General features: G+C 41.8%; 1 protein-coding gene across 1 annotated transcript in view; it reads right to left on the bottom strand.

Annotated features, from left to right (window-relative positions):
• LOC138192965 (vitamin D3 receptor A) overlaps positions 1–13,871 on the bottom strand; it is a 72,020-nt gene extending 58,149 nt beyond the window's left edge. Inside the window, exons 1-2 of the mRNA XM_069140698.1 lie at positions 13,783–13,871; positions 12,657–12,811 (exon numbers count right to left, since the gene is read on the bottom strand). The gene's annotated coding sequence lies outside the window, so the exon portion shown is untranslated. The remainder of the gene's footprint in view (positions 1–12,656; positions 12,812–13,782) is intronic.
• Positions 13,872–14,098: the final 227 nt, after the last annotated feature.

Below are 14,098 nucleotides of genomic sequence, written 5' to 3'. Positions count from 1 at the left end.
CAGGAAATACTGGTTTTCTAACCTCTTACTACCAAATCATACTTGAATTCCTTGTTTTTTTGCATTGAATTTGATGTCAGAGCCACGTGAGACGCAGATGCTGAACATGACAGCTGTTGCAAAGCAGCACCACAGGGAAAACTATGCAGTAGCTACAGTAATTCATCTGTTATTGGGCTTTTTCACCAAACATACAAGTGCAACAGTGTGCAGAGCAAATACAGTAAGTACCTCGGCAGGCCGATGGCACAAAATATCAGACAGGAGGGCGACACTGTGTAAGAAAATCAATATTGTTACTGTTTACAGTCCAATATAGTCCCTTATAGTCATGCACTGTGGAGGATTATTTGCAGCACTTTCTTCCATGTGCTACTATTAACTACGCTCACTTCAGTTTCCAATTAGTGGGTAATGAAATTAACATTATCAACAGTAAACTTGTTTCTGTGTTCACTCAATCTCCAATTTCATCTGTGTCAATATCAAATTTCTCATTCATAGTACTGTTACTTTGCAACTTTAAATCTATTTTTGTACAAGTACCTTGCCAGTTCTAAGGCCTCACAGGTTTTATGAGACAACCTGAACTGTCCACGGTTAAGATTAGCTTGTCTGATGTCATATGAATTGACACAAAAGTCGTTTCCATTGTTTGCCTCACTCTGGTGCAAATAATTTCCGTTCCTGTCTAAGGTGAATTAAAATACCTCACCTCCTTGCTGCCTCTGGCTCCCAGCCAGCTGAGGGGCCTCTCAGGCTGAAAGCTTCTACCTAAACCAGATTGAGTATCATTAGGTTTCCTTCTAAGGATCTTTCTGACATTTCTGGTGCATTAGGAAAAGTAATATAGGCATGGCAATATTGTCAAACCTTCCATGACTATATTTTTATGCTTGCTTTAAGTATAGTTTTTGTGAATAGAGAACATTTGTGAAATAAGTAATGATGTAAAGTAGTCTGTATAATACATCCTCTCAGAAATGCGTTAATCCTTCCAGCTGATGCCATGTCAGGCATCGCTACTCCCTGCTTGCTTTTTTCTTCATTCTGGTTTCCAGCAAGTGAACAACATGTTCAGTGGGACTGAGGTCAGGCAGCCTAACTTCACCAGTCAAAAACATTCCTCTGTTTGGCCAAAACAGAAAGAAAAACACGTCTTTTTTGCTGCATTTTGAATATCACTGTTCAGTTGCGTTCTCCTAAAATTTAGAAATATACATATAATAAAAGTGCTACAAGTCTCTACACTATTCACCCAGTATGGCAGTAAAAGGCCTCAAACAGTTAACATAAGACTTTATTAATCCCACCCGGAAATTCTTGTTGTTGCACCATTTCAAATGTGTGGTAAAGAAAATGAATGCTGTTGTTTTAGACTCAACAGGATGTTTTACTGGTAATAACATCGTCTTCTGGCACCCTGGAACTGATGAGCGGTGCAATTTTGATAACTTTTTCCTTCCACATCATTGTGACGCCAACAGTGTCTTCACAATGTCCAGTCTTTGTCACGCTCGCATGTTCAAACCACTGACATGTTTGTTTCAAAGCTGCTTCCAAATACAAATATTTGAAAATAGAAGTGTGAAATATAATTTTTTTTTTTTTTGCTAGGAACAAGCTACTTTTCATCGCTCTCAAACAAAACCATCCATTGAAAAGAATCCTGAAACAAACTGTGCCACTAAATTTCATATTATTTTACATCACCAGGTCTGATATGTTTTCTACGGTTTAAGTTATTCATTTTAGTGATCCTCCTGAAAGCAAGACCTCAGATATGCAATATTGAATCCGGAAGCTCCAATGCGCCAATAATTTGCATTGACATCCAGAGCTGTAAATGCATTACACAAACTGACCAAAGTAACACAATGACGGTCATGTGAAAACTCACCAACACACATACTCTGGAAGTGAATCTGCGAAACGGAGTGAGAGAAAAATATGAAACGGGGAACAACAGTGATAGAGGGCAGCGGCAGAAGGTGATTGGAGGAAAAACCAGGGAGTGTAACTGTAGATAGTGTGGAGAAACTGTTTGGTTACCGTGAAACAGCTGTGTCAGCTTTCAGCATACTTACTGGACACCTCGCGCACACGCAGCACGGACAAAATCAAACGCGTATGTACTCGCGGAGATATTCTGTTAAAGTTATGGGCAGAGAGTGCCTGAAACACACATTGTCACACTGTAGCACAGCTGCCAGATGCATGTGGCATGTTGCACACACCCGCAGCCACCGACATCGACACAATTGTCACCCACATAGAATTCAATGCGAACACTGTAGCTGTGTTTTGACAACTCGGTGGAAATGTGAAAATGACGAGTTTTGACACCAGCAGATGAGTAGCCGGGACGAGAAGCAGGTATGTGGAGCAGATATATACGACCTGACAAATACTAGTTGGAAGGAAGCTCCGCCACACTCCACTTACTGGGTTGGAACATATCAGCTACAGTTTTCTGCTTCATAAAAGGTCCAAAATGCTGTTAGCATAATGCAAATATCAGCAATAGCCTGCACAACCTATTCGAATGTCCGACACGTTATTGCCGTTTGGCCCGAAAGTTAAACCAGTAACTGCTGGTCGTGTCAAAGAATGCAACAGTGCCATCGCTAAAGAGGTGTGCGGGTTGATTCGGTGACAGCAGGGCCTGCGGTTTTACCTGCGGGGCCGCTGGCTACACGTAGAAAAGAAATAAATACAAATACAAAATATTTACATTTCGATCAATTCTTTGCATTTGTTTGTTTGTTTTGTTGGTCTTTGTCTGTGTGGGTCACAACAAGTGCCTGTGACGATGCCCGGCCACAGCTGCAAGTAATAAGTAAATTAGGGATGATGGCGGTGTTTCCGTTCGGTGTGGCTGGAGTCACAAGACTGCCAGCTACACACACTGACATGCTTGTCTGCATAAGAGCATTTCATTGAGTGTGATAATTATGGGCAATATGAGTTTTTAGTTCTGTAGTTCTTTTACCCCTCGTGTCAATAACACTGGTTCCCTTTGCTGTACGTGTTCCTCCGTCGTGTTCTCTGTCCAACCTCGCTAAACATTTATTAAATGCACTTATTTCAGATGCGCCATTCAAAATAGCTTTCACTTTTATTGTGGAAATATTGAACTACGACCTGATATCAGTGAGCAGCCTTCAATTTGAATCACTCGTTTCATTTTTGAATTTCGTGCACAGACGTCTGAAATACACAGGCATAAATAAAACATGTTATTAAACTGCTCTTTTGTTCAACAAAAACAGGCTTTCATCAAAATCCAGTAGATTGTTATGTATTATTGTAATTCCATAAAATAGAACTAGAGATTCTGAAGCTATACAACCCAACCACACAATTAATCTCTCAAAGAAATTACTGTGTTAAAACATCCGACATTAATACAATTTTCTATGCATCATTAAAAAAAAAAAAAAAAAAAAAAAAATTTAGTAATTTCTCTACCTTATTGTGGCCAAATTCACAATGTTTTCAATTGATCTGGTGAACATTTGGAGAATATTGTATTGAAATCTAGAACACATACTTGTACAATGTGTGAAACAAATCCGAGAAGTAAGTTTAGTCTAAAGAAAGAGAAAGGCGCAAACACACACACACATTTTAATCTCGTTTCTGGTCTTCAAGTTGCGTCATTCTCCCGAATGTGTGCAAATGTTAGAGAGAAACGAACTACGTACGAGTATGTGTGTATGTGGCGATGTTTTTTCCTCTACTCTAAACTCTGGGGCGTATACTACAAGCTTCGGTGAGTGTAGCACTAAAACAAATCTGACCCAAGCCGACTCCAGCTGCTGCCAAAAGCAACCAGAGTCTTAAATGGTACATAATGCAGCACACAGCAGGACGAAAAATGGGACAGAGCAACACAGAAAATCCATAACAAGGCAAAAAAACACACACAAAAAAAAAAAAAACAGTATGCAAAACAAGGGACAGAGAGAGCGAACGGGGCATAGCAAGAGAACAACAAGTGTAAAATGCGGGTGGTGAAGGAAAAGAAGAAGACGACAACACGAGGAAACGAGTGACTGAAAGAAGAACGAGACGGAGCATGTTTAAGGGCAAATTAAGACTTCACTGCTACAAGGGATCGGATTCAGGACCAGCTTTGTGACCAAACCAAAAACGCCACAGGGAAAAACGGGGGAAAGCTGCATTGCATTAAACCCTTTTTTTTTTTTTAACATATCATTTGCCGGTGGACAAGAATGCAAATATATTTTTCCGACCAACTGAGGAAACATCACCATAGGAAAATAAACTTTACATTTCTACATGTCCATTTCTCATCTGTTTGTTCAAATTCTGTCTTATTCAATTTTCCTTTAGCTTTAAATAAATATCTATGAATGTCACAATTGATGTGTTTTTATTTTTAAAACATTGCATATTATTTAAAATCATTTTTAGTGAGCTCCCCAATTAAGAAATAGTACTGTATATAATGTACACAACACAATACAAACTAAATCAGCAAGGATCATCAAGGACCCAAATGCAGAATCTTTATTATAACACCTAACATACTGTAAAAAAATTTTTTTTAAAAGCTTTGTTTTTCTGCATTTATCAAACGGTTTCTGTGATCCCTGATAAGGTAAAGAGGACATCAGCGCAAGACATCGCTTTAATAAGCATATTGAGAAAATCAGAGACAAGAAAAAGGAATATCGAGATAAAATTTCCCCTGAAGTAGCTTCAAAGTTACAAAATAAAAATCCAAATCACACTGCGATGGCTTCAATTAGACACTGAAGCAATGAATCAATGTTATCTCTGATATCAGATATATCATTTCATCGATCTGCCATCCGGGAAACTTGTGAATCTCTGATGATTTATTAGTTCTGTATTTGCAAGGATGGAGTGAGGTCCAACAGAGTAAGATATGAAATACATAAAAACAGGAATGGTGACATCAAGCTGTCTTCTATTTAAAGAGATGTAAAGAGAGGATACAGAAACAAGGTTTCAGGAAGCTAGTTTGAAGACTTTCCAAAATATATGTAATCCTACCGGAACCAGACTTAAAAACCATTAAATAAATCCAAAATCAGACATAAAGTTGTCAAGTCCAGCTTGTGCATGATGAGAAAAGTTAACAGATTTCCAGACTGCCCCCCTTTTGTCACTTTTTTTTTTTTTTTTTTTTAGAGAATTAAAAATTGTCAGAGACAAAAAGAGAAATTACATGACAAAACAGTATCCAATTTGAAAGGGGTCATAATTGAAGATAAAGAAATATACCACGTAAGCAATTGTGTCCTGTATCTGTGTCTGTATCTGTGAGGTTAGACAGTGAAAGTGCTATAGCTCTAAGCCAAAACATGCTTGGCCCTGTCTGCTGGCCTCGGCCTGCTCTTGTGAATCCACACTGGATACATAGTGTGTATGTACACGTGTCAAAAACATGCAGGCAGGAAGGAGAAACGAGAGACAGACAGTGAGGCATGAAACGTTCATGCCAATAGTAATAAAGGATATTGACTTTAACTGCATTTGGAGTATTTGGAGCATGTGTGTGCATGCAGCACGGTCCCCAGTCATTCACTACACTTTTGGATGACTAATTGTCCCACAAACAGGATAAGGTGGGTGGAGCCTCCTGTGGGGGGCCTGTTGAGCTCCAACCAATCCCCCTCAGAGGGCTTGTCTCTCCCTCTCTGTGCTACAGTAGCATCAGGAAAGTGAAAATAAGGAATGAGGCAGAAAAAAAAAAAAAATAAAGGTTGAGAAGGAGGGTTAGCCGCTCACTGAAAGCCCCTTCGGGTGGGCCTCCAAAGACGGACACAGAAAGAGCGAGCGAGCAAGAACGCAGACAGAAGCTGAAGCCCATTTCAGAGTGTTTGGAGTATCCTACTCAAACAGGGCAATTCTCTGCAATAGCCACAAAGGTTAACACCATCTTTATGGAGCATCATATCATATGTTATTTCCTTGCCAAATGAAAGATTGGAAAAAAAAAAAAAAAAAGAAGATGCATCTTGTGTTGTTAAATCTCCACACACACAAAATTGTACATGCTGTAACAATTTCTTGACAACTCACTAAGAACTGAATTGATGTTCTCTCCCAATGATGGCACATGTGAGACAATATACGTGTCAAAAGGCTACAAATCCCAACATATTTATCATTAATTCAATTCTAAAATGCCACCAGAATCCCACATTTTGTTGTTATGAAACACGGATCAAACGGAGATTGTGCTTTTGGCCCCCTGATGGACGTTAACTTCAACATTCATGCCTCTTTTAGCTCTTCTGGTCTTCACCAACTCCCGAGAAAAATATCTGTCTTCTGGCAATTTAATGCTCCACTTTGTTGGCTGAAAGCTCGGCGTAAAGAGCGGTCCGTCACTCTCCCCATCTCTCCTCTTGGATGGCCCACAGAGTAAGTCCAGGTATACGTACCCTCACACGCACACACAAAAACACACACATGCTCCCAGGTTTAATGAGTGGCTACAGTAATGAGCCAGTCGTGCTTTTAGTCTGGCAGTAAAACACGTCCAAGTGAACTCTCACATCAGTCTAATTAAAAAGCCTAAGTTTAAATCAATGGAAAGTGAGTCTAATCATCCACACAGAAGGCAGTGACGGTTACAAAAGGCTTTTGGCTGCTTAGGAAAATATCCGCAGCATGGAGTTTGGTAGTCTGATTCTAATTAAACCAAATCAAAGTCAGTGATTGAGCAGTGTATTTCAGGAAACGCAGGCAGACTTTGCTTCATTTTGGGGTTTTTTGTTGTTGTTGTTTTTTTGGTTTTTTTTTTTGGGGGGGGGTGCTGTGTTTATGTGACATGGGAAATGTTGGGCTTCCTGCTTGTTTTCAACAATACAATTTCAAGTTACAGTGCCCTGAATATTCCATCATGTACAGAGGAAGCTGCATGAATACAATTTGACAGTGTTGTTTTTGCCAACTTGTGTCCAAATTACTAATTGCACTTCTCTCACTGGGAGACAAAAGAGGCAACAAAAAAAAATGTTTGACTTTTACAGAACCATTCTGAAATATCCTGATGTTTTTACACCTCGTGGACGACAGCTGGTTTATAGAAGGAATATACCTGCAACAGGCTCAATGTATGGACTGCTTTTCTGCCAATTTAAATAGCTAATGCACATATTCAAGCCTCATCAGCATTCAAAGCATAAAAAGTGACACAAATAATGAAGCCCTTACAGCGTAATTTGTGTGGCATCAGGAGTGTTGGGGAACCAGCAATTACGGGCTTGATTCTAACAGCCTATAGCAGCACAACAGAGAACACCGCATGAAAAAGCTCACTTTCTCTAATTCAGAGAAACAGATCTCGCTGCAAAGCTTCGTTCTGTGTTTAGTTACCTCCAGCGTGTTGTCTAATCTTATGAGGCAGCAAGTTCTTTTTCTGTATTTAAAGAGGTAAAGAACTATCTCTTGTAATAATATACATGATGCTTCTTGTATCAGAATTTTGCGGTGCATTTATCATTTTAGGTACTGGCGTACGTTTCCGTCACTTTAACGCTAATGCAGATCTGCCGTTTGAGTTACCTCTGCAAAGATGGGCCGATTATGATTTTAGTCCCCTGTTAAGCGTTTAAGCTGTTCCCTGGCCAGGTTAAACCCTGCATGGCCCTGCTAAAAAAGAAGTGGGTCTGAGTTTAAGCTTAAATCAGCCTGACGGGTAAATGGATGCTGATGAGCATTAAACGAATGGCTGACTGATCTTAGACCTATCCCTGAAGGTAAAGCTCGACTGTCAGAGGAAATATTCCAAATATTTCACTAAATCCGTGCTATTTAGTATTTCCCTATCCCCAGACTCATTGCATGGATTAATGCAATCCAAGGTTTAATTTTTTTTTTTTAAAGTCAAAGTGCATACATGTTACACATGTCCTACACATTCCATTTTCAACCCATCCTCTGTTCATGAGAATTAGGTCAAGCAAAAAGATAAAATGGTTCCCGAAGAAGCCCTTCATAATCACACGCAACGGATTTCAACAAGAAACAAACGAAAGCGAGAGCCCGTTTCCCTGAACACAGAGGCACTGTGCTGTATCTTGCGCGGCACTCTATTATCCAAAAAGCCTTTTATTTTCAAATGGTGAATGCAGTTCTGCCTTGTGGGAATAGAACCTATAACCCCAGCAGTGTTATGCTAAGATGCCCCGGACCACAACACGGCGCGCGGACCCTGTGGCCTACGCCCATTGTTCACCACCACGAGTGTTTCAGATGTAGAACCCTGAGAACCTGCAATTCTGTAAGCGCCGCTTGTATGGTAGCATGTGACCTTAAACTGTGAGGTGAGCCACTATTGACGTTTATCTCGCCAAGCCCCTTAGGGGCTTCAAACAAGACCTAATCACAGCAGCCACAACACCAGAGCCTCAACTACATTTATGTTGTAGCTACACAATTACCTCTCATAAGGAACCCATTAGCCCCTGTTTAGCACATTCACATTAAGGAGGGAGGAGGAGAGAAGGACACCGTGGCTGTGGGAATAAAGGAAAAATAAAAAAAAATAAATGGAATAGCCCGTTACATGGGAATGCCACACAAAGCTGTTTTTCTCAGCCCTCTTTTCCGATATATTTTTCAACAGCAGTGATTCAACCTCTGGCCGGCTCACAGAAGCTTTTACACGAAGCTACTAAAAACAGCCCGCGTCTGTTCGGTCTACTCCAACGGGGAACAGGCGCAGGGAAATATCAAGAGACAAGACAACAGACTATCCAGTTGTGTTGATTGACAGCACTACAGAGAAGAGCAGAGACAAAACACTAAGGCAATTACCGCACACAACAAAAGTTGGGGGACAAAAAATGAAATGCGAAAGAGTGAGATTATTGCGGCCGACACGCGGATCGGTCTCCATGCAGTTTCTGCAATAGCGGAGGACAGAAGGTTTTGGTTAAAAAATGTGCTCAGTTTGAAATCTTTGAAAGATGATGCTGATCGCTGTCTGTCGAGTTCTACGGTGGACGTTATTAGAGATGTGTCGATCCTAAGAATCTCTATCGGAGCCGATTTCATCACATTTTCATGGATTGCCGTCAGATGAACTGAAGATGACGAATGTTTGACGGACTGTATTTTGTGTCCCTCGGCCTGCTCGTGCTGCAGTGCTCCTCTCTTTTATGACAGCCGGGCTCCACAGTGCTGCGAGCACTTTGCTGCATATATTAAAAATAATTTGGTCGCAGCAGTGAGAGCGAGCGCTGGGGGGGAAAATTCACAGATACATTGATCTCAGAAGCTGGCCAGTCTCTTCTCCTTCGTTCTTGTTTGTAAAAAAAAAAAAAAAAACTGTGTACAAATGATGGCACGGGCACTAGCTTATCATTTTTAACTTTGACCAGTTAAAATGACAGACAGGACACGGCAGCAGCTGTTAAATTGGCACACTATTGTCTGGTTAAAGTACCCTCAGCAAATCTTCTGTGGGGGGGGGGGGACCTTCTCTGTGACACCACGGTACAATGTGGGTGGACTGAGTGGTTTTTGTAGTTCTCAACTCAAACAGAGCGGAGCAAATCGATTCAGATAAATTCTGAAATTCACATTCTCCAAGTTAGACTTCCAGTCCCATCAAATAGATTTTTTTTCAAGCAGCTTAATCAGTATGTGGCGCTAAAGAAAACCAAAGTGTAGCTACAGCTATTAATTCAATGTGGGAGATGCGTATTTAATCAAAGTTTAGGTAAACAGAACTATCAGATTAGAATCAAAAGACACCAAATATAAAAAAAATTTTAAAAAAAAAAATCACCATCAAAATGTGCCAAATAAACCATCTATGCAACAAATAAATCAATCATTGACATTATTTTACTTCCAAACAATCACTAACAATTGTTGAACCCACCATATTCCTACCGCGGCATTGTAATACTATAATATGTGTCTCGTACTCCATCCCCAATTCCTGCACCTGATGCTTACAGGACGCATTTCAACCCAAAGATTCTGGTTACCAGGTATGATTATTAAAATGATAACGCCTCTGCAGCTTTCATCAGTAGACCAAAGTTTCACATTAAAGTTGCTACCTTGGTTTCTAAGGCTGTACCCAAGACTTTGTCTGTCGAATTGAATTTGGCTTTTCAATACAAACATTTAACTCTCCCATCCTTTTTTTTTCTTTCGTATATTATATATATATAAATATATATATATATATATATATTTATATATATATTAATTTTGGGGGGGAGGGAAACTCACTCACGACAATGAAGGGGGAAGAAAAGCCTGACTCGACAGCTGACACGGAGTGTAGTCGAGTCAACATATGTGTAGGGAACGTGTGTGTGAGCAGAAACAGTTGCAAAACACTCCGAGGACAGAAAAGCAAACCGATTGTTAGAAAACGGCTTCTTTATTGAGAGCTGTTGTTCACCGCGGACTCTGGAAAAGCACACGTTCCCTCATGTCCCATTACTGCCGTCCCTGCTCGCGAGGACGCTCGAGGGTCGAGTTGGATCAGGTGCAGGCTGGTGTTATGCCCGACCGTCGAACATGAGCGGCGGGGCAGCGAGGAGCGGGCTGCACGGCCACCGCAGAGAGAGGCGGAGGTGGGGAAGGATCGGGCAGCGGGCTCAGATTGAAAAGAACAACAACTAACAAACAAAATAACACGGCCCGACTTGAAGAATCTCCGTGGACTGAGGGGGTGTCTGACAAGCGACTCGATTGAACAACTTTCAGAGGGCAGCTCAACTAGTTTCCTCCATATAAGGGCAAAGGCTCAACTGACATACGACCGCACATCTTAAATCTTAAATGCCTGCTCGCGAGATCACCGTCAACACGGTGGATCGCAGAAAGAAAAAAAAAGGCCGAACAGTTTAACAATTGTTGTGTCTGTGCTGTAAAGTGACTTCACAAATCTCTTCAACACTAAAATAAGAAGCAGAGCCGACTTCAGACTCCGTGAACAGCACAAAGTCCCTGGAAAAGAATAACTTGTAGTAACAAAGTGTGTGTCGCCCTGTACGTAGATGTGCAAATGTGTGTGTGTGTGTGTGTGTGTGTGTGTGTGTGTGTGTGTGTGTGTGTGTGTGTGTGTGTGTGTGTATCCATATTGCCAGGAATTCACTTACATTTCAAAATAGTGCCCGGCACCTTGAAGGCCCCCATGCATCTGTTATCATTTTACAACCTGCCTGTAACTCAGCAGAGTACAAACCTCTCGAGCACAATGTGCTCCACTAAGCACCTCATTACAGAAAAAGGCCCTCTGTATCCCACTGAGGTAATAGGTGGGAGGGAGGACCCTTTAGATGATGGAGTCAACACAGCAACATGACAGAGTGATTGTTCCTTTTATGCCAGTAGCTCTCAACTTCCAGCTTTTTCCATATTTATAAAAGTGTAAAAAGTCAACGCTGATTCGGTAACAGCAATGGGATGTATGTGGTCAAAGAATCGTGTTATTGTAGCGGGTAGCCTGGTGTGTTTACTCACAACGTAGGGGAGCAGCAACCACATTAAGATTACAATGTCCCAGAACAAGGCAAAAACAAGTAAACACACAAAGGGTGCAACACAACACATCATCTGACAAAATAACACGATTTCTATTGATATAATGGTTTGGTCTTGAGCATCAAAGTGAAATGGATAAACGCCACAAATAACATTTATTGTTGGGCAATGGATGACTGAGGAGGAACATGATCAGATCTGCAGATTACACGACAACAAAATGATTCAAGTATGAAGCATAAAATAGAAGAGAACATCTTCCATCACTGGACATTGAACACCAACATCTGTATAGCTACTATTACCTGTTAATGCACAAGTACGACATCATGTAGAATATGAAAACATGGTGTGCCAGTTGCTCCTGCAGACTCACACAACCTGCTATCTAATTGTAGTAACTGAGTGAAGTCCATGCGTGTCTGTTCTCCTCCATGCTAATAGTGTGCCTTTTGTCTTCCCCCGCAGTCTCCTCCACATCAGAGACTGACAACCTCGGAGGAAGGCATGCAACACCTCCGTGCATTTACTGAAACCACGCCACTGCATCCATCCGCCTTGTTAGTTTACACACCAAGCCATAAACACGTGTTTATTTAAAACAACGGAACAACCTCCGCTGCATTTTTTTTTTTTTTTTTTTTTTTCCTTCCCCTCCCTGTTGGCGGTTTTAGATTTACCGGGATGTTCGCACCGGCCGCGCTGCGAGGCAGGCGGACACACACATGTGGAATGTGGAGGGAAGCACCCGCCTATAACAACAACACCACACACACACACACACACACACACACACACACACACACACACACACACACACACACACACAACATAACCGGGACGAGGCGAGTGGAGAAGTTGCCCTGAAATGCGACATTAACCTGCAATGTGCAACGCCATGTGGTCCCAACGCACGTAAACAGGGTACAGCGGGGAAACAAAGAAAAGAGCTGCATAGATTTTTTTTTAAATTATTATTATAATTATTATTATTATTATTTGTTGTTGGGGTTTTTTTGCTCATGTGCAGCGGTTAGCTCATTACATCGCATGCTCAGCGGGGTCTTTGGGTGTGTTTGAGTCCCCCCCCCCCCCCTCCAAAAAAAAAAAAAAACCCAAGCCAGTGAATTGTCCCTTACCTGATGTGGCATATCAACCTTCACTTTGTGCAGTAGCAGAGCGGGGCCCAAATGTTGGGAGCCAGGTCGCCGGATTTTCCGAACCAGTGGAGTTGAAGGCGGCTTCTTAACAATTCCCCCACGCAGAAAAACTTTTCCCTCTGTATAAAACAAAACTGTCAACAGAGAAGAAAAGAGGGCTGAATTAGGAAGGGCTATCTAACGGTCAGTAAAAAAAAAAAATAAAAAAAAAAATAAAAAAAAAAAGGGGGGTGGGAGTGGGGGGTGGGGGGGTTGACGTTAGAGCACCGGTGACGTCCCGTTATTTCTCGCATGGACACACTGTTACGCCAAACGTCATTGAATAAATCTGGCAAATTACTAGTGCCCTCGCTAAAGCGGAGGTAAACACCTCCAACGCTCAAAGCGCCAGAGCTTGTCCGGAATCATTAAGGCGGTGCGGGGCCATCGGCACACGAGTTAAAACATGATGTAATACTTCATTCAACCAAAACTTTGGAGTTTAATAATTGTCCACCGCTTGCTGCCATCACCCACTTATGTTACAAGGTTTGTCCGCGTGCCAAATACACACGGCCATATTCAACTGCAACACTTTAAAAAAAACAAAAACAAAACAAAACAAAAAACCCCAGGAGTTTTACAGTCTCCTTTCTCCACACACGATCGGACAGATCGGTAAACGCGGCTCTGACGCAGGGTAGCGAAAGACAGCGGCGGCGCCAGCGCGTATAACATGGCCTTTAATGTCCACACGCTGTGCATAATATTGTGGATGTTATTGTGCTTACAGAAGCGGGACGGCCGCGAAATGGCCTCGCCACAATGACATTACGCCCGGGCTGACTGGGTACATTGTTTGTGTCAGCGGCATGTCCAAAAATATCGCAGCCCGCTGGAGAGCAATAACAACAGCTAACGCTACGTTAACAGCAAGCACTCTTTTCTGGCCCGGAGAGCGCGTGTGCCACTCGGCCCGGGAGCACTTCTCAGCAAAAAAAAAAAAAAAAAAAAAAAAAAATGAAACGAGAAAGAGCACAAGTCTAATGCCACAACAGTGTTACAACACACCTGACTACGCGGGACACCTTCAAAGCTACAGGAAAGTGCAAAAAAATAAACTTACATTAGTCCACGCGAAGAGCAACGCGCGCACGCACTCCGTTAGTCCAGTTTTTTAGATCTGTATCAACATAGATGGACAGCGTTTCTCTCTAATCCCGCCCCCACGGTTTAGCAGGCAGGCATATCTATACATATATATAATCCCACCAGTGACCAATCAGAGCTCTCCGCTCTGGAACAGTGTCTGCTCCCATTGGCCAAAAAGCAAGTCGGTCTCGCGCTCGGTTTCCAGCTGTCTCCCTACCATATAGGGGTGTGTCGTGACGTAATAGACGGCCTGATAGGTAGGTATACAATTTTGGCAGTAATAATCCTTC

This window comes from Embiotoca jacksoni, unplaced genomic scaffold (assembly GCF_022577435.1).
Source record: "Embiotoca jacksoni isolate LCO1_2020_lvr unplaced genomic scaffold, fEmbJac1.0.p SCAF_9, whole genome shotgun sequence".
Classification (NCBI taxonomy): Eukaryota; Metazoa; Chordata; class Actinopteri; family Embiotocidae; genus Embiotoca; species Embiotoca jacksoni.
Note: the sequence above shows the minus strand (reverse complement) of the source record. Positions and strands in the feature narration are given on the sequence as shown.